Source organism: Heloderma suspectum, chromosome 5 (assembly GCF_057233095.1).
Source record: "Heloderma suspectum isolate Gila_16-S chromosome 5, 16-S_ref, whole genome shotgun sequence".
Taxonomy (NCBI): Eukaryota; Metazoa; Chordata; class Lepidosauria; order Squamata; family Helodermatidae; genus Heloderma; species Heloderma suspectum.
Window position 1 is genome coordinate 92,576,880 of NC_139462.1, and position 27,634 is coordinate 92,604,513.

Below are 27,634 nucleotides of genomic sequence, written 5' to 3' on the forward strand. Positions count from 1 at the left end.
CAGTTGGTTTCCAGGCCCTATTAAAAGTTCTGGTGTGGGTATTGTTACAGCCAACTGTAATAGACCAGAATGGGGCATATTAGGGATGAGCAAAGGCTGGGACCTGAGTGTCTCCACTCACTGTGGAATTTTCGAGTGTGTACATGACCACCCTCACCCCCCCTCTCTGAAAAATGCAAGATGTACAAAGTTTTGAGAAGTAGTTTGCCTAATCAGTATGTTTCTACATGAGCCAGTTAGATAGGGAACTGTCTGCATGTCACCCAACAGTCTAGAAACCCATGGTTAAGCTAGAATTCCTTTTGAGGCTGAGCCAACATGTGAATGATCAAGCGGCTGTAATCAATTTCCTAATAAAAGCTAGCTGCACCTAGCATGCTGCAAGGCGTTTATTTTATTCTGCAGATGGTGAACTCCTTCAACTGCAGAGTTCTTTCTCTCTCTCAATAAAGGCCTGTTGTACCTGAAAGTGTCTTTGAGTGCTGGGGCCAGGACAGTGTTGAAAGCCCCAAATGATGGGAGTATGAAGTAACTAAAGGGCCATCTCCTCCCATATGAATCTAACTATACAGCGTGGTGTGTGTGTGTGTGTGTCTGTAACCATGCCTCCAGCAGCCAGACTCCAGTGGCTCACCTCCTGAGCCACTCAAGCTCTGGTCCCTTTAAAGATCAAGAGGGACCGTTTTATCATTTATGGTGGACTTGTAAAAAAGCTAAAACATTTTGGAAACAAATACAGTCTTTAGCTCAAAGAATATTAAAGACTACTACAGAATTAAAGCCAGAAACTTTTTTATTGGGACTAACAGATAAACACGTAAAAGAGAAGGGGGGAACCCTCTTTCTCTACATGACAACGGCTGCGAGGTTATTGTATGCACAAAAGTGGAAGAATGAAACAATACCAACTGTGAGTGAGTGGATCATGAAAATGATGGAGCTGGCAGAGATGGCAAAGCTTACTATTATAATTGAAGAAGGATCAACAACTAAATTTATGTTAGATTGGAAACCTTTTATAGAATGTGTACAAGAAATAGAGAAAAAATATATCTATGTATGTGGATTTTGAACTTTGAGATGGTTAATTCTCTTTTGTTGTGATTGTTGTTGTTGTTAAAATTAGGAGAGAAATGAGATAATGTCTGTGAACTCAATGTATGATATACAACTAAGATAAGAACTAGAGAATAATAATGAGCATTTGTTGTGTAAGGGGAGCCAAAGGTAGATATATTACAATCTTAAGAGATATTTTAGTGTATGTGTATTGTGTATTTATGTTGTTGTTGTGTTTTGTTTTTCTTTTTCTAAAATAAAAATAAAAATTATTATTAAAAAATAAAAACTCTGGTCCCTTTGCAGATCAGGCAAATCAGACTTTGGGGATCAATGGCTCCCTTGAAGCTGCAATTTCAGTCAGAGTACAGTGATCTGACCTCACACCTGTGTCACAGGTGACACAACATGTCAACTAGGAATCCCCTAGGACAGGGGTGTTGAACCTCTGTCAGCCTGAGGGCCAAATTTCATTTTGGAGATGCTCTTGGGGGCTGCATTCCAGTAGTGAGCCTAAAGGAATGGGGTCAAAGTCCCCCAAATGGTAGCCTATTTTAGCTTAAAGCTTTTACTGCCAGTAACGAAGCCTTAGAGGAGGGGCATTGCAACGTTTTAGAATGTTGAGATAAAAACTGCAAGGAAACCACCAAATGATTGGTGGCCAGGGGAAAGGGGTGGGACCATTTGGGGAACCCTAGGGAGCTGGATTTGGCCTGGGCTTGAGGTTCTGTACCCTTGTGGAATAAAAGAAAATAAGAAATATTTTAACAAATAAAGAAATGTATATATCTGGCCTGTTGATTTTAATTGTTTTTAAATCACTTGGTCTTGTCCACAAGAAGTGGCAAATTCTCAAATGACATGAACATTCAGGAAAGTCCTAAATTAAAGCCATGTATCCATTTAATATGTCAGTGAGCAAATAGTGCCTTCTTGATTGCCAGCACAAGATTCATGTTGACCATACCTGTTAGCAGTGGCTCTCGATTCAATCTGAATGTATCAATGTTTTCTAAATGCAATCATATTCCATGCTCTCATCCCCTAAGTGAAGACCCTGACAAATGCATTAAAACCACTTCACTTAGAGAGGGGAATAATAACTTCAAAGGTGGGAACAGGATAGGGGGAAAGGGTGAGATTCAATACAGCTGAAGGCTAATGGAAATAGTTCCATACTTTTTAGTACTTTTAAGTACTAAGTTTCTTAGGATTTCATTTGTCTCTCTCTGTGTGTTTTTTAAAGGTGCAATACTCTGTTTTATTTTAACATAGTGAAAAGCCTTTAAAAAAAAAGTAAAATAAAGGATGTAAACCCCAGTATATGCAAACCCAGAGTAATAGCCCCATTACTCTGTAGTAGCAAAAAGAACAAAGAGTCCTGTGGGATCTTAAAGACAAAAGGCAAAATCCTATGCGTGTTTAGACAGAAAAAAAGGCCTACAACTCCCAGCATGCCCCATGCTGGCTGGGGCCTGCTGGGAGTTGTAGGCCTTTTTTCTGTCTAAACATGCATAGGATTGTGTCCTAAAAGATGTATTGTGGCATAAGCTTTCATGGGTCTGAGACCACTGTCAGATGGTATTTGACAACAGTCTCACCATAGCTTTCAGAAGGAGCATCAATTCACACAGACCAAGAAACTTCTCCTTTGACTCCTGCTTGTACCTTGCCTCTTTTTGACACTCTCCTTATGCATCGATTGAGCCCATGGAAGGGAGGGAAGGAGATCAGACCTGCTGGCTCAGTCCCCAACTTCTGTGTGTTCAGCCAAAGGTCTGAAAGGGGCTTCTGTGTATGTACAGCTGTGTACAGCCCATAACAATGATCAACAGCAACTGTGCATGGTGGAGCACAGCTTCTGGAAAGGTGCTAATATCTTTTGCTGAAGAGTTGTTTGTGTATACAAAAATCTACAAGGTGTGTCGCCATAATGGTTAGGCTGGAATCCTATGTACATTTTTCTAAGAGTAAGCATCAATGAACACAGTGGGCCTTACTTCTGAATCAACATGTATTCAGGATCAAGCTGTTAATTTTTAATTTATTATCATTACATATATATCTGGCCTTTTTTCCTCTTGCAGGGAACCCAAGGTGGCTTACATATTCCTCTTCTCCATTTTATCCTCACAACAACCCTGTGAAGTAGGCTAGGCTGAGAGTCTGTGACTGGCCCAAAGTCACCCACTGAGCTTCATGGTCAAATGGGGACTAGAACTCAGATCTCTCGAGTCCCAGTCCAACACTCTAACCACTACACCACACTAGTTCTCCAGTGTCTAATTTTTATCAGGGAAACTCTTTCATCTACAGCCCTAAGAAGATTTAATCTGAAATCTCTTGGCCTGCTTGGTCTCTTGGACAAGCCTTAAGATGTTGCTTTAATTAGAATGTGTGGGAAAGGGGTTGATTATAATACTTAGGTATGCTCCAAAATTTCTATGTTAGTACTTACACATCTTGCATAATTTACTTTGGTAAATTGGCGCATGTACTCCCATGTTCCACTGGATGTGGGAAGAAATCTCTATTATTTAAATTATTCTTGAGCAGAGCTGAAGCCTTAGAAAAAGGAGCTCAGTGTGCACCGTGATAGTTCCCAAGAACTTTATCAAGAATATGGCAAAGAGACATATTGTTAGTTTGTAGGCCTCATTCCATCTGCATTTACATGCACTCAGGTGGCATGTAACTGCAGATGGAATACATCAGACCTTGAAACTACAATAAACCCCATAGGCTTGCACTTTTTATGAACTTGAGATCCATCACTATGTCCTCTACTATCAACTTCAGATGCCTTTTCTCCTCAAGCACTACAGGAACACAGCTTTGCCACACAGCAGAAATGTATTTAACTTGGCACCAGCATCTCTGTTTACATTGTTATCCTCAAAATGCTCAATATATAAATTCATATTCAGTCATTCCGTTCAGTGCAGCCACATAACATTATTACAGGAGGGTCTCTTTCAGGGTGGCAATGGTGAACGTGGGTCCACTCACATGCATGTGTGTGCACACACTACTTCACAAATTTTTATTTTGCTAAGAAGTAGGTTTTCTTTTCTCAGATTCATTGGTCTGGGTATACCAAGGGCCAAATCCCATTTTGGAGAAGCTCTTGGAGGCTGCATTCTAGTGATGGGTAGGGCTAAAGGAAAAGGGGTATGTCCAAAATACCAAAAGTACCAGCATATGAACATAAAGTTCTTGTTGCCAGTAACTAAACCTTTGGAGAGGCATTTTAACCTTTTAGAATGCGGGGGGGGGGGGGGTTCACATTTCACAAAAGAGCACCAAATGATTGGTGGTCAGTGTAAGCAGAGTGGGTTAAGGGAAAGGTTTTTTTTTTTTTTTTTAACCATTTGGGGAACTCTGGAGGGCTGGATTGAGACCCTATTAGGGCTGTATTTTGCCCCAGGCCTGAGGCTTTGCACTCCTGGTGTATACAGTTCAGAAGCAATCAAAAACTTATTTAAAAATAAAAGCTCAAACTCTAAACTGATCTGTTAGTATATTTCACACAGAGACATCCAAAACACAACAGTACAGTATACAGAAAACAGTTGCTTATACACTCAGTTGGAAGTGCAGGTCATTTTTTTTTTGAGCTCAGAGCTGATGCCAGTGTTCTGGGTGGGGTTGGGCAGGTAAAGAACAAATGTGAAATGAATTTTTTAAATCAATCAATCAATCAATCAATACTTTTAATCCACCCTTCCTACAAGGAGTTCAGGGTGATATACATGGCTCCTCAAATCTCCCTATTTGAGCCTTACAACAACCTTGTGAGGTATGTTAAGCTGAGGGAGTGACTTCCAAAGTCTTGGCCAAGACTAAATGGGAATTTGAACCTCCCTAACCACTATGCTACACTGCCTCTCACATTTGGCCTGTGAGAAGGGGATGTCTGCTAGATGAACATCTGTCCGCTTATAAACCACCAATGTAGAACTGAATTAACCTGAGACTGATAGCACATTACATCCATTTAACGTTAGGCTCAACAGTCACATAACTTTCCAACATGCTCCACATGGATCTTCATTTTTTAGGGATCTGAAATTATAGTTTCAATCAGAATAGAGTGTGGTATTATGTATTCCAAATGGAGTTTAATTGTGCAAGTGTTAATTTTTTAATTTATGAATCATGTTATTCACTCAGCACTCAAAACGATGCACAGTCTAAATAAAGATACTGAACCATTTCTTTTTCTTTCTTTTTTTCCTTGACTAAAGTTTCCTAAAGCACCTCTGAAATCACCTCTGGTTTTCTTCGTTCTTTCTTTTTCTTTTTTGCCTTGTTGCACAGAAATCAGAGTCTATACAAAAGATCATCTACAGTATGAGAGAACAAAAACAAACACTGCTGTAAAATCGTTGAGTAATCTTTAGCAAGAGTTCCCAGAGGTAGTCATACAATACCAGCAAAGGACTATGAGGCAGAGGTCATATGAAGGGAGTCAGGATTCAATATCAATCTCAGTCTGTTTCTAAATATGTTAATGTAGACATGCATACTTTTATGTTTCAGATCTGGAGGTTCAGTAATGTGGGAAATCAAAGAAAGTAAGGGTGAAAGTTTTGAAGTTGAGATGCTCTGAACAAAAGGTTGGCACTACTTGGAGATTCAGCAGAGTTCCAAAGAACATATCTGTCAAAGCTGAGTAGCATGAACAACATCTGAAATGAGTCCTGTAGAGGAAGACAAATTCCCCTTTTTTGTTCCATGAACAACAAGGACCCAAAGCCATAAGAATCAAAGCTTCATAGCAGATAACAGATCCTGAAAAGGCAATACATCTCGATCGTTGACAGTAAAAGAGGAGGAGTTAGGAATGAGAAATTTATATTTTTACATATTATAAATGTATTATATTTTAGTGTAATTACATTGGGTTGTATTCAATGTTAGTGTAACTTAAGTCCCATTCATTTCAATGGGTCTATTCTACATAGGACTAAAACTGAATACAACCCTGTTAGGTACACAGTTCCAACTGAAATCAATGGGACTTAAATAATGTCTAATTTGTCACACTGATTTCAGAGGGAACTAGGTGCAACTTAGTCTGGATTCAAGCTATAGTTGCTGACTTAAACAAATGATTGTGGCTTTGGATCCAGAAATGCACTGGGTTTTTTTCCCCAGGCAAAATACATGCTATGTATATACATGTAAATAGTGACATAATTTCATGACAGTCAATGGCAAGTATATTGACAAGAACCATTTGCTAAAACCACACCCTAGAGTTGATCACAATCTCCCAGCCAGCCACGATGTGGTACCAAGTGAAATTTGCAAAATTCGCCCTGGCCACCCCTACTAAAAGACATATTGGTTCCATAAATGTGAATTTAAGTACACACAGCAATTTTTCTAAAGACAGTCACATTGTACTGTAGAAAAGAGATATATTCAAATGTAGGTCACTAACTTTGATATCTCTCTTGCTGAAGCAATTCATAACCTCCTACTGTCTTGGCCTGGTGTGTCTTCAGTAATGGGGTAGTCTTTGACCGTGGCTGCTTTTGTGTTCTTTCAACGTGCACCTCCTTTGAAGTCAAAGAGTTCATTTTGTTGGAAGCATTTGACTTTGGGCACTGTGCAACTCAATTTCACAGTTTAGTTATTACACGTTCCTGCCAATCATATCTAGATTGCATATTACAGAGTTATGGATTCAAGAGGTTAAGCACATGCTCTTTAATACATTGCACAATTCTGCTATCACACTTCATTCTTTGATTCCTCCTTTTCGCCATCATCTAAGCTGAAGAAACCACTTGCCTTCTTGGGCTGAGAAAGCTTCCTTCGCATAAGGAGTGGAAAAGAAGCCATATAAAGCACCTGATAGTTGAACCATGTAATTTCTACATTAATGACTGTGTTTATGCATGTACTTACCTACTAGCATAATATTATGCCAGCTGATTAAAAATCTACTTCATTTGTATATAAACCACAAGTTATTAAGGCTGTCTTATCTGAAGTATGCTAGCAAGTGTAAAAGGTCTTCAAAGAAAACATCCTAGAAAAGAACTGCAAACTAAGAGCATGATCCATCCCTGTGTGGTGTGCCCAGGGCTGGCATCAAAGATAGGCATGGCTGGGCCCACTAACAACAGCCCCTTTATTTGTTCCTCCTCTTCACCATAGCAATCTGCTTGTTACCCTGCCTCTCATTCTGGCTCAGACAATGGTGGTGGTGAAAAGAAGGAGCAGTAGATACCACTGCCTGCTTGCTCCCTGGTTCTCTGCCTATCAAACAAGCAAGTTGTAGCAATGAAGAGAAAGAGGATGAGGAGCAGAAGCAGCTGGTGAGAATGATGGTGAGGAGGTAGACTCACTGAGGGAGGAGACCTATTGGGGGTGTCTTGCCCAAGGGCCCTCAAAAACCTGGAGCCACTCCTGGTGTGCTCACATGGGGAGTGTAGTGAGATCGCTTTAAGAAGCATTGTTAGATTTAAAGGAAAAACTCACATGCACAGGAAAGGTGGGGCTCCAAGCAAAGAAACAGAAGCCAGGAAGGTCTCTGGGCAAATGTAGCACAACTTCATAGAAACTCAGGACAGAGCACACAAGGTAGATATGCATGCTGTGAACATAACAAATAATCCTTTCACCTAGTAAAGACTCTGGCATCTGTCTTCACTGGTGAGTGAAAGAATATCATAGGGAGGGACTGGCACAGGGCACGATAGAACCCTTTCCACATTTTCCCCCTCCTCAACTGGTCATTAGTATGTAGGTAGGGGGCTTCAGCCACTGACAAACCAGGGCCCTGGAGAAAAGAATTACAAGAATAGATGAATATAAGGAAGACAGACACAGGCCTCCCAGTTTGTGCAATGGCCAGTACACCAGTGCACCCACCCATTTATTGAGGGCTGGCCGGGGAGTAATTTCATTTCATTGAGCCCTGGGCCAACCCTTTCATATAATGAACTGTGCCACACAGGAATGGATCATACCCCAACTTTCACCAGCACATGGACAAGCATTGATCTGACTAGGTAGGGGGTGTGCAAAATCCTCACAATGAGACAATAACTAGGAAAGGCAATTCATAGTGATATTTTCCTGTTTAAAATGATTGTGTAGATTCAGGATCAAGGCACTGAGTCCCAGTTTGGGACATTCCTGGTTTGAAGGCAAAGATGACTTGGGCTCTAGATTTTCATGCTTTAGTTTTCATACAATACCAGAAAGAAAGAAAGAAAGAAAGAAAGAAAGAAAGAAAGAAAGAAAGAAACTATACATGCTCACCCATGTGTGTGTGTGGTGGTGGGGAACCTCAAGTCTTGGACAACATGATGATGATGCATATAAGATTCATTAGGTATAATGCCAATATCAAAGTGAATGTCATCACTAGGCATCATTTCAAACATTACGAAGAAGCAACCCTGGGTTTCCTATAGCAAAGGGGTAGGAAGACTCCAGGCTTCTGGGATCATCAACTTCGTTGTTTACTAGAACTCTGAAATCTGCCAGCTGGGCCCTCATGAGAAATAAACACACTTAGAATTAAAGAATTCTGAGCCCAGTAATTTGTTCTGAGTAACAGAACTGAATGGAGCTCACAGTCCTTCCACACAGAAAAAAATCCACTCCTGGTTCCACCCCATCCCCTAGCTCTCTTCATTTCAGTAGAAGAATAATTTCAAATTGACATTATACTGCTAAATAATGAAATTATACTGCTGAATAATGTGGGAGTCATTCTGATGGTCCGTTATTAAACTCTGGGGAGTTAGAAATCCTTGCAGACCTACTGTAAATCAGTCAGCCTGTCTATAGATCTTGATCTGCCTTCTGCATAGGGATGTACGGATTTTGTTAAATCTGATCCGTCTGTGTTTTATAGATTGTCAGGTTGTCTTTCATTCCATCATCCATTCATTGATGGAACTGGATTGGGGGAGGGAGGGATGTACAAGAATTTTGTTCCTCTTTGGAAACATGCATTAGTGCTAACATGCACTTGCACAATCGTGCACTTGTGCAAATCCCCCCAAAGTTAAAAAAACAACAACCGTTCACAACTTGGAAAAAGCACATTCTACAGTGGTCTGGCAGGCTGTATTCATAGAATTCCAAACTCATTTGAATTCATTGTGGACTTCTCCAGCATCCCAGCTAAGGAGTGTATATTCAACAGGGATCAGTAGTCAGTCATGGCTCCCTGGGTGTACCTGTTTGATCCATATATTTTCAGACATGCTTGTCACATTTATGTGTGAAGCAAATTCAGTTGCAAGACAACTTTGGAAAGTGGCTGCCTCATAAAAACATCTCAAGATGCTAACATGTCAGAAACCATTGCCTATGTGTTACTACATTAATGTATTATTATGCAAGGAGTGAGACAATAGCATTGCCTGGAGAATTCTGCTCCTAGATTTCCTAGTCTTAGCAGTGATTGATTACCAGACATTTGGGGACCATGGAAAATCAACATGTCAGGAGTGGGAGGAGTATCATGTTCACTTTCTCTGCTCCTGACCTACACATTTTGATCCTAAATTATGAATATTGTCTCTGTGTGTATACACTGTATGTGCAGAGGCTCTATTCAGAAATTTGGATCTAGATGTGGAGGCTGGGAGTGGATGTAGCAGGGACTACCCTGCCTCCCTGCTTTGCTTTCATTGCCCATGGTTCCCGAGTGTCTCAATAGGGCTTCGATCAAGTACAGTACAGTTCCATCTTTACTAGGCAGGAAAACAGAGAGGGGCCAGCTTCCCTTCAACATGGTAAAATGGGCAGAATGCAGGGATGGCAAAGAATTCCACCACGGATTCCAATGAGCCTGGAATCCATGGCGGAATGGCCTCCTGCCTCCCTGCCCCCCGCGGAATCTCCCTGGGATGGCACTTACCTGGGGCGGATGTGGTGGATTTGGCGGCGGCGGTGGTTCCGGCGGCGGCAGTGGCAGCGGCAGCTGGTCTCCTGGCCGGCCGCGGCCGGGCCGCTGCTGCCGCCATTGCCATCCTTGCAGCCATGATAGGCTATGTAAGAATTTACATAGCCTATCACAGCTAACCCCACCCCCCCAAAACCCAGCGTACGCAAATGACGGCCATTTCCGAATCCGCCACCATTTGCGTACGCTGGGTTTTCTTTTTTGGGGGGGTAGCCATGATAGGCTATGTAAATTCTTACGTAGCCTATCATGGCTGCCTGGCTGGATGCAAATGGCGGCCGCTATGGCGGCTGCCATTTGCATCCGCAGCAGCCCATCTCCGGTCGGAAATCCGGCTGTGGATGGCCCTGGCCGGCTGCTCTGCGGCCTGGCCGCAGAGCAGAGCCAGCCGTCGAGGATTCCGGGGGGGAGGACCATATCGCCTCCCTCCCATCCCTCCCCCCGCAAAAGATTCCACAAAAAGGTGAGTTTCGTACATCCCTACTCAGGACACAGATGACGAGGAATTCTTTCCAAGACTTTATTCCTTTATTACTTTATGACTCTTTCAGATACTAATCACTAGCAACAAAGCAAGGAACAGCACTGGGGAAAGATAGCAGAGTAGCCTAAGCTCCAGGTAAGGCAGTTGGTCCCCATTTGAAGGAGAACCATGGGAAGACCCTGAACTTATGGGCTAGGGAGAGATCCTCCCTCTTTCCCTTGGGTCCTCGGGACGCGACCATTGTTTGCGCACCAAGCGAGCGCTACGCCTCCTTTCTACACCCTCCATCTGTCGTCACTCCCTGCATCTGCACCGAGTGTCCAGCAAGCCCCCCTCCAGCGCTCTCTCACTGCCAGGGTCACTATCTATCCCAGGAATGCTGGCAGGAGGAATCTCTGCCAGCTGCTGTGCTTGTGAGATATGAACGAGCTCCTCTCCCACGGATCGCTGTTCCTCCTCAGAATCAGAACTGCTCTGGGGCTCTATTGGCTCAGTTTCCACCCTGACAGATGGGAGGGTGGGGGGGTTGCAAAAGGCACCCACCTGGTGGGGAGCTGCCCCCCACATTGGAGACCCCAACAGGCTTGGGGAGCACCCTAGTCAGGCCTGGAGACAAGGAGGAGGAGGAGGAGGAGGAGGAGGAAGTAGAGGAGGAGGAGGCAATGGGGCTGCTGATCTGGCATGGCAGGTTTTGGCAAAATGTCCCAGTTTTCCGCACCGAAAACATTGGCACTCCGTGCACTGCCGCTCTAGTTCCTCCAGTGACAGCGGGGCTCGGGTAGCTCCCAGCTGCATCGGGGTCTCCTCCGCCCCCACCGCAGAGGCAGGGGGTGGGGAAGGGGGCAGGAAATGTGGGGGAATGGGAGGAAGGAAATCCCAGTGCCCTGCCGAGTCTGCCGGTGCCCCTCCAGCTGACTATCTGGAGGCAGGTCTGGATGAGGTCCTCCAAAGTAGGTGGGCTAGGCATGCGTGCCAACTCATCCAAGATCTCGTCGTTCAAACCATCCAAAAACTGAGCCACCAGCGCGGCATCATTCCACTGTAAATCCTGCATGAGCAAGTGAAAGGTGGTTGTGTTGCTGGAAACTGAGTCCTTGCCCTGCCTGAGGTGGCAAATCTCCCGAGAAGCCGTCTGCGTGTGCAGGGGGTCACCAAAAAATCTGGCCATCGCTGTCATGAAACTTTGATAGTCCCCGAGTAGGGGGTCATTAGTGAGAAGAAGCCCCGAATTTAGCTGCTATGCCTGAAAGTAGGTTAATGATAAAGCCCACATGAACCTGTTCCATCAGGAAATCCTCAGGTCGAAGGCACATGTGTAACTCCGATTGGGCATGGAAAATCTGAAAAAGTCCTTTCTCGCCAGAAAACTTCTCTGGCAGAGCCACCAGGCACTTGCAGTGGGAGGGAATCAGGGGCAGTGGGGGTTGAGCAGCAGCAGCTTGGAAAGTGTGCACGGCAGTCATCAGTTGGGCAACTTGATCACGAAGAGCCTGGTTCTCTTGCATGAGAGCTTGCACCGTCAGGTCCATGGCACCATCCAGAGGCAGTAGGAGCAGAGAGAGAGGAAAAAAAGAGGAATGGGGACCAAGCTGTCAGGAGCGCCCTAGCTGCCTCTTGCAGTCCCCACCAATAGCCAACTCAAAACACAGATGAAAAGGATTCTTTCCAAGGCTTTATTCCTTTATTACTTAATGACTCTTTCAGATGCTAATTACCAACGACTAAGCCAGAAACTGCACTGGGGAAAGATAGCAGAGTAGCCTAAGCTCCAGGTAAGGCTGGTCCCCGTTTGAAGGTGAACCGCGGGAAGACTCTGAACTTATGGGCTATGGAGAGATCCTCCCTCTTTCCCTTGGGTCCTCGGGATGTGACTGTTGTTTTAGCACCAAGCAGGCAAAGCGCCTCCTCTCGGCACCCTCCATCTGGCGCCACTCCCTGCATCTGCGCCGAGCATCCAGCAAGGCCCCATCCCCTGCTCTCTTCCTGCCAGGGTCACTATCTCTCTCAGGAATGCAGGCAGGAGGAATCCCTCCCTGCCGCTGTGCCTGTGAGAGAGGAGCGAGCTCCTCTCCCATGGGTTGTTGCTCTTCCTCAGAATCAGAACTGCTCTGGGGCTCTATGGGCTGAGTTTCCACCCTGACACAGTGGCTTTTGTGCACAGTGGCTTTTGTGCATGTGTAAAGTTTCCTTCTCTCGAAGTCTAAAATAAAACGTAAAAACTATCAAGCCACCCAGGGGATTAGGGATCCTAATCAGAAGTTGTTTAAGGTGACCATTAAGAGGTCACTATCCCAAATCTCTGGTGTAGGGTTTTTTTGAGGTGCAAAAAACACTCTCTCCCCCTACTTTTTTGCTCTTACATGCCCAGTGTTGGGAGCTTGCCTGCAATGAAATTTTGAAGAGGGAGAGAAAGAGCTCCATGTGAAATACTGGTATTTCACACAGCATCTGATTTTACTGGCCCAAACTGGAACCTTTGGATTCTGCAGAAGTTTAGTATCTTCAGTACAGCAAAGGATCCAATAAGCCTCCACAAACTTCTTTCTCCCCCTCCACTTTAATTTCTTCTAAATATCTGTAGGACTCAAATAATCCCAAAGAGAAGGTTAGGACTATGTGGCATCATGATCAAGAAACTGCTGGGGATTTTAAATAGCTTCTACAGTTTTAAAAAAGCTAGAAAAAACCTTCAGCCACCTCACCTCTCATAAAGTTCATTTTAGTACATGCAATCCTTACAAACCCTCCACAGCCTCCTAAATTCCTCTGAAGTATCACCTCTCTGAAAGGAGCCACTTCACTTAAGGAATTCTCTCTACCCGTCAACCCCATGCTCATTTCCAATTGCCATTCTTCTTCTCCCCTCCCCTCCCCTCCCCTCCCCTCCCCTCCCCTCCCCTCTCCTCTCCTCTCCCCTGTCCTTCCTTCCTTCCTTCCTTCCTTCCTTCCTTCCTTCCTTCCTTCCTTCCTCTTCTTTATTTCACCCAGAGCATATCTTGGGGAATTCTTAAAGAAACTTCTCAGTGGGCAAGAGAAGTTCTGAATTAAATCTGACTTTATACAAACAGACAAGGGGGTTGGTTTTTCTCCTCCTCACTCAAGTCTTTGAGAAGAGTGAGTTCACATGGTCACAGAGAAACAAATATGAGGCTGTTATTTTTTTTTTTTTTGTCAGTTCATAGAATAGTAGGGTTGGAAGGGGCCTTCAAGGCCATCGAGTCCAACAGCCAGTTGCCATTATCCAGCAATAGGAAGGGCTGTGGCTTAGTGGTGGAGCACATGCTTGGCATGCAGAAGGTCCCAGGTTCAATCCCCAGCACCTCCGGGTAGGGCTAGGAAAGAATCCTGCTTGAAACCCTGGAGAGCTGCTGCTGCCAGTCAGTGTCAACAATTCTGGGCTAGATGGGCCCAGGGTCTGACTCAGTATAAGACAGCTTCCTATGTTCCTATGAACAGAAAGCTTTAATTAAAAATATGAGTTTTTGGTTTGTTTTTTAAATGGAGGGGAGATAAATGCTGCTCATTTATACAATTCTATGTATGCCTACTCAGAAGCCCCATTATGTTTAATGAGAATTCCAGAAAAACGTCTATTTCTGCTTCATTGACTACACTAAAGCCTTTGATTGTGTGGATCACAACAAACTGGCAAATTCTTAAAGTGATGGGAGTACCAGACCACCTTACCTGTCTCCTGAGAAACCTGTATGAGGGTCAAGAAGCAACAGTAAGAACCAGACATGGAACAACCGAGTGGTTCAAAATTGGGAAAGGAGTACGATAAGGCTGCATATTGTCACCCTGCTTATTTAACTTATATGCAGAGTACATCATGGGAAATGCCGATTTGGATGAATCACAGGTCGGAATTAAGATTGCTGGGAGAATTATCAATAACCTCCGATATGCAGACGATACCACCCTAATGGCAGAAAGCGAAGAGGATCTCAAGAGCCTCTTGTTGAAGGTGAAAGAGGAGAGTGCAAAAGCTGGTTTGAAACTCAACATTAAAAAACCGAAGATCATGGCATCTGGCCCTATCACTTCCTGGCATATAGAAGGGGAAGAAATGGAAGCAGTGACAGATTTTACTTTCTTGGGCTCCAAGATCACCGCAGACGGTAACTATAGGCATGAAATTAAAAGATGCTTGCTCCTTGAGAGGAAAGCTATGGCAAACCTAGACAGCATAGTAAGAAGCAGAGACATCACCTTGTCGACAAAGGTCCGAATAATCAAAGCTATGGTTTTCCCAGTAGTAATGTATGGCTGTGAGAGCTGGACTATAAGGAAGGCTGAGCACCGAAGAATTGATGCTTTCGAACTGTGGTGCTGGAGAAGACTCTTATGAGTCCCCTGGACTGCAAGGAGGTCAAATCAGTCCATCCTAAAGGAAATCAAGCCTGAGTGCTCATTGGAAGGACAGATACTGAAGCTGAAGCTCAAATATTTTGGCCACCTAATGCGAAGAGAAAACTCCCTGGAAAAGACCCTGATGCTGGGAAAGACTGAAGGCAAAAGGAGAAGGGAACAGCAGAGGATGAGATGGCTAGATAGCATCACCGATGCAATGAATATGAACTTGAGCACGCTCTGGGAGAGAGCACAGGACAGGAAGGCCTGGCGTGCTATGGTCCATGGGGTCACGAAGAGTCGGACACGACTGAACGACTGAACAACAACCCTCAGGAAAGTGTGCATAGAATTCCAGCACAAGTTACTTTTTCAGGGAGGTTTGCACCTTGATGTTCTGCATGATTACTCAGAAATAAGTCCTGAGTTGTGAGCATGGTACTGTGAGCTTAACATAGTGCTGCTTACCCAATTCCATCTAATGAACTGACTACCCTTTCAGCTCAGTCTTATGCATGTTTTGTCATTTGTGTGTGTGTGTTTTATTTTGCATGAACTCTAGCTTCAGTGGTGAGGGAAAGGCACTTAGTCCATGCTCAGAGTTTCTCCATAACTTAGCCCTAGTTTTGGAAACAGACTCATTGGATGAATCCTGGTGAAGTCTTGGCACAAATGAAGTTAGGGCGAGGAAGATACAATGAGAGCTTGTGCATAAGAAGGAGGAGGTAGAGAGGAGTTGCATGAAACAAGACATCTGTTTTGATGAAGAGTTGCTGGAGGATGGTAGGACGAGGAGGGATGGTTGCATGGAGGGGAATAGAATTGGTAGGGGGAGAATCTAAGTGCCCAGTGGTGAAAGAAAAACATTCTGCACATGCTCAGAGGCACTCTATATTTAAGAACATAGGAAGAGCCATGCTGCATCAGACCAAGGTCCATCTAGTCCAGCATTCTGTTCACACAGTGGCCAACTAGATGCCCACGGGAAACTCACAAGCAGGACATGAGTGCTGTATCACCTTCCCACCCATGTTCCCCTGTTACTAACTTGGTGAAATGTAAATAAATTCTAGTCATTCTAAATTTGCATGCATGTATATCCTTCAGAAACTTTGCAGATTTCTTGCCTGGGGGAAACCTCTAATGACCTGTGCATTTTCTTACAAATTTACCCAAAGACTATTGGGGAAGAGGTGATTGGAAGGGAAAGCAAATCACTCCCTCCCCCAAATTGGAGAACTCCCCTTCCACATGAACTGCTGCACCTATTCTTTTGAAACTTTGCTGGTTTCTTATTTATGGACACGGCTAGGCTGTCCTTAATTCTCAGAACAATGGTCCACAAGAAACATAGGGAGATAAGTATGTCCTCTTTTGGAGGCCTCAAAATGTCAAGGCCACCCTTGCACAAAAACCCATGTGGCTATCATCCTGAAATTTGACAGACATGATCTTCTCTGATAGGGCAATGAATTTTTTCATTGCTGAAATTTTTATCCATTTCTTCCAAGGAATAAAAATGTTATTGGCAGCTCCCTTTAAAAGAAAATCAAAATATAAACCCTGCACCTAGGGATGTATGAAATCCCACTTAACTGGCTCTGCTGAGTTGCACAGGCAGGGGAGGCAATCCGGTCCTCACCCCGGAATCGTGCCCAGCTGGCTCCGCTCCGTGGCCAACCTGCAGAGCTGCCAGCCAGGCCAATCTGCAGCGGGGCCTCCATCCACTGCTGGGCTGCTGCGGATGCAAATGGTGCCCAGCGTAGGGGACGCCATTTGCATCCCTACGCTAGGCCATGATAGGCTACGTATATATATACATAGCCTATCACAGCTAAAGCAGGGACGCAAATGGTGGCGGCTATGACGGCCGCCATTTGCAGCCGCAGCAGCCTGGAAGACGATTCGGAGCCATTGCCGGAGCTGCCGCCAGGTAGGTCTGTTCCGGAGATCTCAGGGGGTGGCAGGGGGGTAGTCCATTCCGCCAAGGACTCTGGGGGTCCGGATTCTAAAGAATCTAGCCTCACTGGAGTCCGTGGCAGAATTCTCCAACATCCCTACCTGCACTTATTTTTCTGACATTGGGAAGGTGTAATCCCCTTCTAGGTGGCTACTATGCCTGAAATTATCATCCAGTTCTGACCAAGAAAAAAGAAATTATAGGTTTTTTTTTTCTAATTTCCCATTGGAAGGACAGATACTGAAGCTGAAGCTCCAATATTTTGGCCACCTAATGCGAAGAGAAAACTCCCTGGAAAAGACCCTGATGCTGGGAAAGACTGAAGGCAAAAGGAGACGGGGACGGCAGAGGATGAGATGGCTAGATAGCATCACCGATGCAATGAATATGAACTTGAGCACACTGTGGGAGAGAGCGGAGGACAGGAAGGCCTGGCGTGCTATGGTCCATGGGGTCACGAGGAGTCGGACACGACTGAATGACTGAACAACAACAGCAAGTCAACAGGAAGCATCAAGATTCATTTTTCCAAACGTTGACTCAGGTTTGGTGCGGAGCTGAAGTGGTCCTAATACAAATTGGCCAGAGCAGAAGTGGGATGTTTTCCAAAACACTGAATCAGGGTCTGAGTTGAAGTGGGGGGGGGGGTCAGTGCATACTTCTTATGTATGTACAGTATGTAATCTATACACACACACACAAGAACACCGCATGCACACACCACATACACATATATATTAGACGTGAGCTTAGACGTGTGTGTGTGTATGCACTATTTGTGTTATGGGCCTGTGTCCCAGATCTTTTAAGAACCTAGCAACTCCCCCAGTTGGAGCCCTGGTTCCGACCTCAGATCCCACAAAATGAAACATCCCATGGCCCTCTAGACAGTGTCTGGGGCCATAGGATTGCTCCCTAATGGGGCAATCCTATGCTCTCTGAGCAGAGTCACCAATCAAGCAGCTCCACTTCTTCCTATGCTCTGTCAGCAAGAATGGAGAGGACGGAAGTCAGGGGGAGGTGGGGCGCCTTGTATTTTTCCTCTGTCCATGGACGGAGAAACATTCAGACCTCTAGGAGCACAATCCTATGCATGTTTAGACAGAAATGAGTCCTACAACTCAGTTGTAGGACTCATTTCTGTCTAAACATGCATAGGATTGTGCCCTAGATGTCTAAATGTTTTCCTAGGTAGAAGGCAAGCTGAGAGGACTTGGGATCCTTTGGATTTCCACCATCTCCTCCCTGTCCACCCTCACATTTCCAACACATACCTGTATCTCCCTTCTTGAGGTCAGAGTTCTGCCCTTGGGAAATGGAGCCACTGCAGGGGTCCCTCCCCCCCCCCACTTGGATGAGGCCGATTCATTTCTGCTTTCATTTTTTTTAAGCAAGTCTCTAGTCTTTGTAGGACCTGAGATATAAGGCAGATCATTCAGTGATTATTCTGCCCATTTGTTTTGTAAGCAAAAATAGCCTGCTCCTGCCTTTGGTGTTTTTAGCCAATGACTGAAGCTGTAGTAACCCAAGGTTGCTTACATAATCCTTATTCTCTCCATTTTTTCCTCACAACAACCCTGTGAGGTAGGTTAGGCCGAGAGTCAGTGAGTGCCCCAAAGTCAGTCAGTGAGCCAAGTGAACACTTAGACCCAGATTGCCCGAATCCCAGTCTAATATTCTATGCACAACACCACACAGGCATGGAGTGCCACAGCCGCTGTCTGGAGAAGGAACTTTCTGTTTCATTTTTTTATCCTTTTGGGGTGTGTCCTGGCCCCAACTCTTGAAGACACTTTCAGATACAACGTGCCTTTATTGAGAAAGAGAAATGATGCTCCACTGGAAGGCGCTCACCTTCTGCAAGGTGCAAGAACTCCTCAAAGCATGCTAGACGCAGCTGGCTTTTCTTAGCAAATTGATCACACAGCAGAATGCTTGTTTACTCAGAAGGAAATCTAGCTTAACCACAGGTTCTTAGAGCATTGGATGGTTTGTCTAGGTGGATGGTGACATACAGGCAGTTTCCTGTCTGACTGGCTCATATAGAAACACTTGCTCATTAGGCAAACTGCTTCTCAGAACCTTGCAGGTCTTGTGTTTTTCAGAAAGAAAGAGGGTGGGGTGGTCATGTACACACTCAAAAATTCCACAGTGGAGACACCTCAGGCCCAGCCTTTGCTCGGTTCCAATATGGCCCCACTCTGGTCTATTATAGTTGGGCATAACAGGTGGGGTAGGGGGAGTTGTTTTCCCTGGTAGAAAGTGATTACTGTGGGTTTTTTTTTCTTAAACAACTCCCCCCCCCCCAGATTTTAATGCAGCTGAAATTGGAAGGGCAGATACATATGGGAGGGCATGTTCCATCAGGTTCCGAGGTCCCAAGACATATCAATAAAAATAAAGTTTATTTATGTAATGAATTTATTCAACACCGCATAAAACAAATTCTCTAGGCATTTTACTACTACTACAAAATAGCAACAACGACAACAATAATAATGGTAAAACTGCAATAAAAGCAACAATGTAAAATGAATATATGTGCCAACACAGCATAAAATGCAATATCAGATACAGGAGATAAAACCACATTGCAGGGATTAGGATAATAACATTCAAACAGACTAAATATTTCAAAAAGACTTTAAAAGCTTGGGGGAACAGGAAAGTCTTAGCCGGTCACCACCAAGTTAGTAGTGTGGATAGTGGACACCAGAGAAGCTTTCCTGGGAGAGCATTTCAGAGCTGGGGGCCATCACCAAAAAAGCCCTCTCTCTTGCTGCCACCTTTCAAGCCTCAGAATGAGGGGGCACTTGAATTCGGGCTTCTGTAGATGACCTTCAGTAAAGGCAGGCACATATGGGAGGAGGCATTCCATCAGGTACTGAGGCCCTAAGCTGTGTAGAGCTTTTTAAGTCAAAACTAGCACTTTGAACTGGGCCCAGAAAGAAACTGGGACACAGGGCAGCCGAGAGAGGACTGGTGTAATATGATCATAGCACCTGGTCCCAGTTAGAATTCTTGCAACCATATGTTGCATTAGCTGAAGTTTCTGGACCATCTTTAAAGACAGCCGCATTTACAGCACATTGCAATAGTCCAAACAAGAGGTTACCAGGGCACTGCAGCCTGGCTATACATCTCCAGATAGAGTCATAGGCATAGCTGGGATACCAGCCAAAGCTGGTAAAAGGCAGTCCATGCCACAGAGGCTGCTTCAGCCTCTAATGACAGTGATGGATTCATAAGTGCCCCCCAAACTACATACATTTTAGGGGGAGTGCACTTTCCACCCTTAAATATGGCCTGATCACTGATGGTTTCCTGGACTGGGAAGGAATTTTTCCTGGCTGTCACAGTTGGTTTAGGTTGTTTTGCCTTCCTTTTGCCTCTCTGGGCTTCTAAAACACATGGGGTGGGATGGGGATTATGTACTCATTGATTTTGCTCTTACTGCTCGCCTTTTGCCATGCTGTTCTATGTTTGTCACACAGCTTAGGCCTGGGTACAATGTGGGATGGGAAAAGAATGGAGGGCAGTTTTGAATTCAGATACCAAGGCAGGCTGAACCAGAACAGGTGGAACCATTCCTCTGAAGGACTGAAACGGTTCAATATGGGGAATGGATCCATTTTGTCTTTAGGAAAGTTCATGAAAAGTTTACAATTCCGCATTTGAGAACTGAGGATCATACACAGCTATCCTCTTAAGTCAGCGCAAATTCTAAAAAAAATGGATCCCCTGCACACGCAGTGGTACAGGGGACCACAGCTTCGGGCCTGGTCCTAAGATGCTGGTGATGCCGTCTGGAGAACTGGGGCAGAATTTGAGGGTTGGATACTTGTTATGGCTGTCTGACTCACTTACCTGCACTTAGTGAGCACTTAACTTTCTGGAAACACCCAAAATAAAGCAGCGGCCTGTTTAACGTCCAGTCAGTGTGTTCCATCTTCCTTTTGACCTTGTCTTACAAATTGCAGCTTTGGTATCATATTGACAAACACAGTGGTTCTAGATACAGTTTATGAGAGTACAGCGGGCTGCACATATTGTCTTTTGTATATGTCCAATAAAGTACTTAATAGATCTCACACTATTAGATCACAAGTAAAAGTATATTTTGGATCATATGGCCTGGCATGATCCATACAATATAAAGTAAATGTCCTTATTTATTTAAGGACATGCAATCCTATGCATGTTTAGGCAGAAAATGTCCTACAACTTCTAGCATTCCTCAGCCAGCAAGGGGGACTGGGGAATTCTGGGTGTTGTCAGACTTTTTTCCCATCTAAACATGCATAGGATTGTGCCTTATTTTTTTATTTATTTTACTGATATGTATAACAGAAACTTCTCAGGGCAGCTCACACAATAAAATGGGCTAGAAACAATGCATACAATAAAAAATTAAAAAAGCAATCCTGTACACACTTGTATGAGAGTAAGTCCCATTACTTACCTTTCAGTAGACATACCTCAGATGGCACTGTAAGTAGTACATCTTCCCCCTGCCTTGGCACTTTTCTTTCCAACAAGTATTCTTGTATTCGGCACTGACTTTTGTCCTGCACCTCCATCTTTCTCCATCTTTCCTCCCATATCCTTCACCAGGGGCATCCTTGGTAGAGGCTGACATTATCTATAGCAGGAAAACATAAATTTGAATGTCAGTGACAGAATGAACCAAGGTAGCAGCATAGAATAGAATCCAACAGCCCCAACAAAAGGCAGCCAGGGCAAATACTAGAAAATTTCATTTCATTAAAATGTAAAGGAGGGAAGGCAAGAAGAGTTACAGGAGAGAAGCCGAGGAGCTAGTAATTAATTATTAAAAATATAATATCTTTCTGAATGGGAATTTGCAATCTCATATCGTCTTTCGCATTTTGTCATACCATCGGCAGTTCTTGGCAGAGAACTTAAAAATAGCAAGACTGCAGTTTGATGCAGTCAGCAATATTTATAAAACTATTCTAAGCATCCTCTTAGAGATTTTAATACCTTGCATGCCTCCTGATAAGCGAGCAATCATATTGTTATTGGTAGGACTTTATGAAAGGCCAGAAGGTGATGATGATCCCACAACCTCAACCAATGTGTGTTAAGAAATGTTTATGAAAGACTTATCGACAGCAATCCATTGCTAGGCATTATTAATCCAGGGGGGAAAACATATTTTACCATGTGATCCAGAAGGTAGGCATACAGAAAACCATTGGGTGGGTGGGTGGGTGGGAGCAGGGAAAGGCTCTCACTGTTAATTTTTTTAAAAAGATAGAGAAATAGAGCATGATATAGCTCAGAATCCCTGATGTGCATATACAGCGATATTATTACGGGTGATGAGCAAAACAGTAGAAGACTTGATGAAAAGTAAGAGGCACAAATGAATGAAAAGAAATGTCAGCAACAGCAGTAGCTGCGGTTTCAGCTGAATGAGTAGAAGATAAAGCATGCTTTCTGCTGCTTTAAGGACACCGATCCTGTCAGTGCTCTATCCAGACAGAAATTTGAGCTAAAGTATAACACCCAAGTGTTTGCTGGACTGTTCACAATATAAGCAGAACATTCATTTCCTTTTAGATCCTATACTAATTTCTTGGAAATAGGAGCCGGGGACAAAATACAAACTCACTCGTTTGACACTAATGGCCTTTCTGGCTTCTGGTTCCTGGAAGCCCTGTGATGACAGATGACAATATGGCTGCAGGTTTTTAGCACTAATTCATAAGGAGGAAAGAGGCCTTGGAAGAAGAAGTGGGAAGAACAAAGCTGATCAGCCTTGCCCACAAGCCAGTTCAGCCAAAGTATTCATCTTATTTGACAATCTCTTTTCCTCTTGCAACCTTAGGAGAACAACAGGTGTCTTACCTCCTAATTACACTGTCAGGCACAAAGGCTACTGTAAGTACCTGGGACAGAGAGATAGGTGGTAGATAGGAGGGAGGTGATGCAGTCTGGAAGCAGAGATAGCCTGGTAACCTTCCTCAGAGACAAGTTGCCCATACTGAGAAAGTGCGGCAGCTCTAAGAGCTTTATAGCAGTCAGCGTCATGGGATTGGTTCTCTAATATCACCTGATTTCTAGGACAGGATGGAAGATTATGGGCTGGACTGATTGTTTCCTGGCTTAAACTGCCTGCAGTTTTCTCCTCCAACCAGCAGCCCTAGTGATGGAAGGGCGGGGAGGGGGAATTGCTTGATCCACAGGGGCAAGTCCTGCAGCACCTGACACATTTTGCTTTATGTCAAAGTAAGTCCCAACGATTTCACTTCAGTCCACTTCCAGACAGTCAGACCAAAGCAGATCTGAGAATGAAAAGTGTGTGAGATGGACCCACAGCAGTGACATTTGGATTGTAACACCTACTTTCAGTGACAATGTTTCAGCACTGTAAGATATGTTCTCTAAGTTTCATTGCCCAGAGCTAGAGAAATGAAAGCAATCTTCCCACAAAGCATGAGTCAGCACTTGAATCAAAGAAATAAAATCTTATAGAGGTTTATTTTTTTACTGTGCTTGTTATTCCAGTTTTAGGCTCACTGAATTTTTAGTTAGATAACTTTAGATGCATAAAGACATTTGGCTCATGTTCAAGGTCTTGACTCTCCCACCAGCTCAGAGGATGACCTGGACAAAGTATCTCCATCCCCTCTACATGGTCCTTCCAGACTAGAAGATATGACTCTACCTGACTCATCAGAGTCAGAGGATTCTTTCCCTAGTGCAGGCCCAACAGCCCCTTGTCTTAAGTCCAAAAGACCACTGAATAACACAATGGTCCTTTAAGATCCCAAGTTTGGGATGGGCCTACAGCATTATCAGGCAGGCCAAGCTTTATAATAGCCTTCCCCAACCTGGTGCCCTCCAGATGTTTTGGATCACAACACCCATCAGCCCAGACAGTATGGCCAATGATCAGAGATGATGGGAGTTGCAGTCCAAAACATCAGGAACGTACCAGGTTAAGAATATAAGAACATAAGGAGACCCAAGCTGGATCAGGCCAAGGGTTCATCTAGTCTAGTATTCTGTTCACACCATGGCCAGCCAACTGCCCGCAGGAAACACACAAGCAGGACATGAGTCCAGCACTCTATCACCCATGTTCTCCAGGAACTGGTGTACAAAGGCAAACTGCCTCTGATACTGGAGGTAGCATATAGCCAGCAGAACTAGTAACTATTGATAGGCTATAGCCTTCTCCTCCACGAATTTGTCTAACCCCCTTTTAAAGCCATCCAAATTGGTGGCATCACTACGTCTTGTGATAGCGAATTCCACTACTACGTCTTGTGGTTTAACTGTAGAAGTGCTTCCTTTAATCTGTCCTGAACCTCCCACCAATCAGCTTCATGGGATGACCCTGGGTTCTAGTATTATGAGAGAGGGAGAAAAATGTCTCACTATCCACATTGTCCACACCATGCATGATTTTGTACACCTCTGTCTTCTCTCCCCTTACTCGCCTTTTCTGCAAGCTAAACAATCCCAGCTGTCGTAAACTTCCTTCATAGGGGAAATACTCCAGCTCCTTGATCATTTTATGATCAATGCCCTTTTCTGCATTTTTCCCAACTGTACAATATCTTTATTTTAGGTGTGATGACCAGACCTAAACTGTACACAGTATTCCATGCTGGGCCATGCTGGGAGTTGTAGGACTTTTTTCTGTCTAAACATGCATAGGATTGCACTCTAATTTGATCTAGTGCATCCATTTGTATGTACTCTCTCTCCATTTTGTATTTTTTTCATATACATGTTATATATTCTAGTATGTTTGATTTTATTTTGAATTCAGACTTCACATAGAATATTTTGACTGTTCTGAATGTATTGAAATTGAATGATAGCTGGTTGCTAAAAATACAATAATCAAATGAATTGAAATCTGGAAAATACTTCTAATTTGTTTTATGTAAGATGTAATCCTGTGATCTCTGGGAGGGCACCCCAGAGGCCTAAGGATATGTTAGATCTCCTCCTTTGAAAGAGGTCCACCCCTGAAGGGGAAAATCCAACCTTAGAACCCCTCCCAGCCACTGCAGAAACCTCCATGGCTGATTCACTTCTGACTCAAACTACACATTACGTTAACTGCATAGGATGTAGCTGAAAAGCCAGTGAGGTGTAGTGGCTAGAGTGTTGGACTTGGAGTCAGGAGATCTGAGTTCCAGTCCCCACTCAGCCATGGAAGCTCAGGGGGTGACTTTGGGCCAGCCACAGACTCTCAGCCCATCCCACCTCACAGCATTGGTGTTGTGAGGATAAAATGGATGAGGAGGATTATGAATGCCACCTTGGGTTCCTTAAGGAGGAAAAAAGGTGGGATATAAACGTAATAAATAATAACATACATAAATAAATGATGATAATCTCTCTCTCTTTTTTACTCTAGAGCAAATGTGGTTTTCTTTGATTCAGACTGGGGCCACCACTTATCAGAAGGGGAGGATTAAATTGCCCCCACAATTTTTTTTCCTGGAACAGCCCTCCTCCCACAAGGTGGTTAAAAAAAGATGCCAATTGATACTTTCCCCCCCTTTTTTAAAAAAACAAAACCCTCCCATGTGTGTGGGAATTTTGGGGAAAATCATTGCAAAGGGGAGAAGGTTTAATGCTCCCCTCCTGGTGCATATTGGTCCTAGTCTGAATCAGGGCCACACATACTTACTCTAGAGTAGTAAAAAGAAAAATCCTCAGTGACACGCTATGCAAGTAATGGAATTTTGACCCTAGATCTCCAACATCATAGAAGGAGGAAAGGAGGTGTGCTGGGAGGCTGCTAGAAGGTCCCCAGACTCCACCCCACAAAGCAGTTGCAGAGCTACACCAGCCCTGGAACAGTCTTAGATGAATCCCCTCGCATTGAAACCATTGGGAAAGGATTCATAAAAAATAAACAAAACCCCTCTGATGGGGAGGGGAAACAGAAATACAAATGCTGTTCCTCCCTCACTTCTGAGCCCAGATAAAGCAGTTCCTCTGCCTTTATATCTTCCCACCCACTCACCTGCAGGATCGCTCATTTTGAGCTTCTTTTCCCCTTGTTGTATGGGATCAAATATTTAGTTTTGGAATTTTAAGTTCTGGGGATTATTAATAAACTCTGGGCTGATACATATCTATCCTTGCAGAACTCAAGGCATATCTTACTAGTATTTTTTCCTACCTGCATTCCTATAATCTCTCCCTAAAATCACAGTTACATGGAGCATTTTGTGTCTTATATAACCAAAAAGCAATAATGATTTGCCAGGGGAACGTATTTCTTGAGTTATGGTTCCCCTGCATGACTTTCACAGGCATAACTGGCAATGTAGTTGGGCATCAGCTGATACTTTTGTTTGTAGGTACATCAAAGAGAAAATAACCTATTCTGTTATCTCCAATTGTCTAATTCAGGCACATCTCTTCTGTTGGCTCCCTAATGCAAGAGACTGTAAAAAGTAAGAATAATTTTGTCCTTGGAAAAAGCTGGAAGTGATGATGAATGTAGAAAGGAAACAAATATTGAATGCAGAGGTGCTATTTTACACTCATATCTCTTCTGACTAGAAATGCATTAAGTACATTCTTCAAATGGCCTCTGTCTTTCTGGTTCTCATGATCTAACAAGTAGGCATTTAGAAAACCAATTGCTTATATTGTAGGCAGTCCAGAACAGAGTATCAGAATTACAGCTGTGTCAAAACTACTTTCCACATTTTGGTTGACTTTACCAGTCCAGAGCCAGCATAGATATTTGCATCCAGAATATACCAGGATTGCTTATACTTTTTTGGGTCCAAGACTACATGGGGTGTTGAGTGTCCTACCGGGAGCTCACATAGGAAAAAGGGGCATGGCCAGAGTCAAAATGGCAGTAACACATTATTCATTTTCGTAATAAGTAATGAGGAAAGGAATTAATTATTCCCTCTAGAATGTGTTGTTACATTGGTATCCAAAGTAAAAGAATTCATCATTCCTTCTAAAAATGTGCTTACACCGGTATCCTAAGTAAGCAATCTCATTTATTTTCCATGTTATGTTACTGATCTCACCTGATTTTGCTGTGCATAGCATTTCATCAAACCCCCTCCATTTTTATAATTAAAAATGCATCCCTCCACCATCCACCCCAATCAGGTGATATAATAGCATTTCCCCAGTTATTTGCTGTTCATTTCATCTGATTCCTCCTGTAGATAGCTTTTCCTAATACACCCCCACAGGTTTCATAATTAAAATACATCCCTCCATCCCAAGTTAATTGATGTTAACTAATGTTACCTCCCCAGACAACCCTCTGCTTCACTACTAAGTTCTGCTCTTACTTAAAACTGCACTTCTCTCTGTGTGTTCTGGCAGCACCAGCAGCAACATTCACTAGCGTACAGAATTAGCAGGCAGAGAGAAACTGGAATCTGCTCTCTGTGGACTCTATGGTTCCTGATATAGAGAGGCATGAGAGTGCCAGTCCTAGAAGGTCCTCCCAGAAGCAAGAAGATGCTGTAAAATGGTAGAGAGACTGGTGATGTTTTCAGCAGTGGGAGCTGTGTGAGGGTCTTGGGAGTGTGGATTGTGCACCCCTGATATATACTAACAGCAAACACATTCTCTGAGTGTAGAGTTTTATGTAGCCACAGTGGCATCAGCCACATATAAGAAGGAGGTATCAACAGGCTTGGGGGAATCCCAAAGTTTACATAAGTCAAAATATCTTTATGGGGGAAAGAAGGCACTAAATGAAGACTGAGCATGCTTGGTGGGTATGGGATGCTGACTGACTGTGGGGATGGACAGAAGGGGGAATGGGTGAGTGAAGGGGGAATTGAGTGGAGTATCT

At 43.9% G+C, this 27,634-nt stretch overlaps 1 long non-coding RNA gene across 1 annotated transcript; it reads right to left on the reverse strand.

The window, feature by feature from the left end:
- Positions 1-4,673: 4,673 nt before the first annotated feature.
- On the reverse strand, positions 4,674-27,244 carry LOC146344124 (uncharacterized). Its single transcript, XR_014792583.1, has 3 exons — positions 27,123-27,244; positions 21,260-21,439; positions 4,674-6,626 (listed from the first exon to the last, which is right to left on the reverse strand). It is a non-coding gene; the product is annotated as an uncharacterized LOC146344124 (long non-coding RNA).
- Positions 27,245-27,634: the final 390 nt, after the last annotated feature.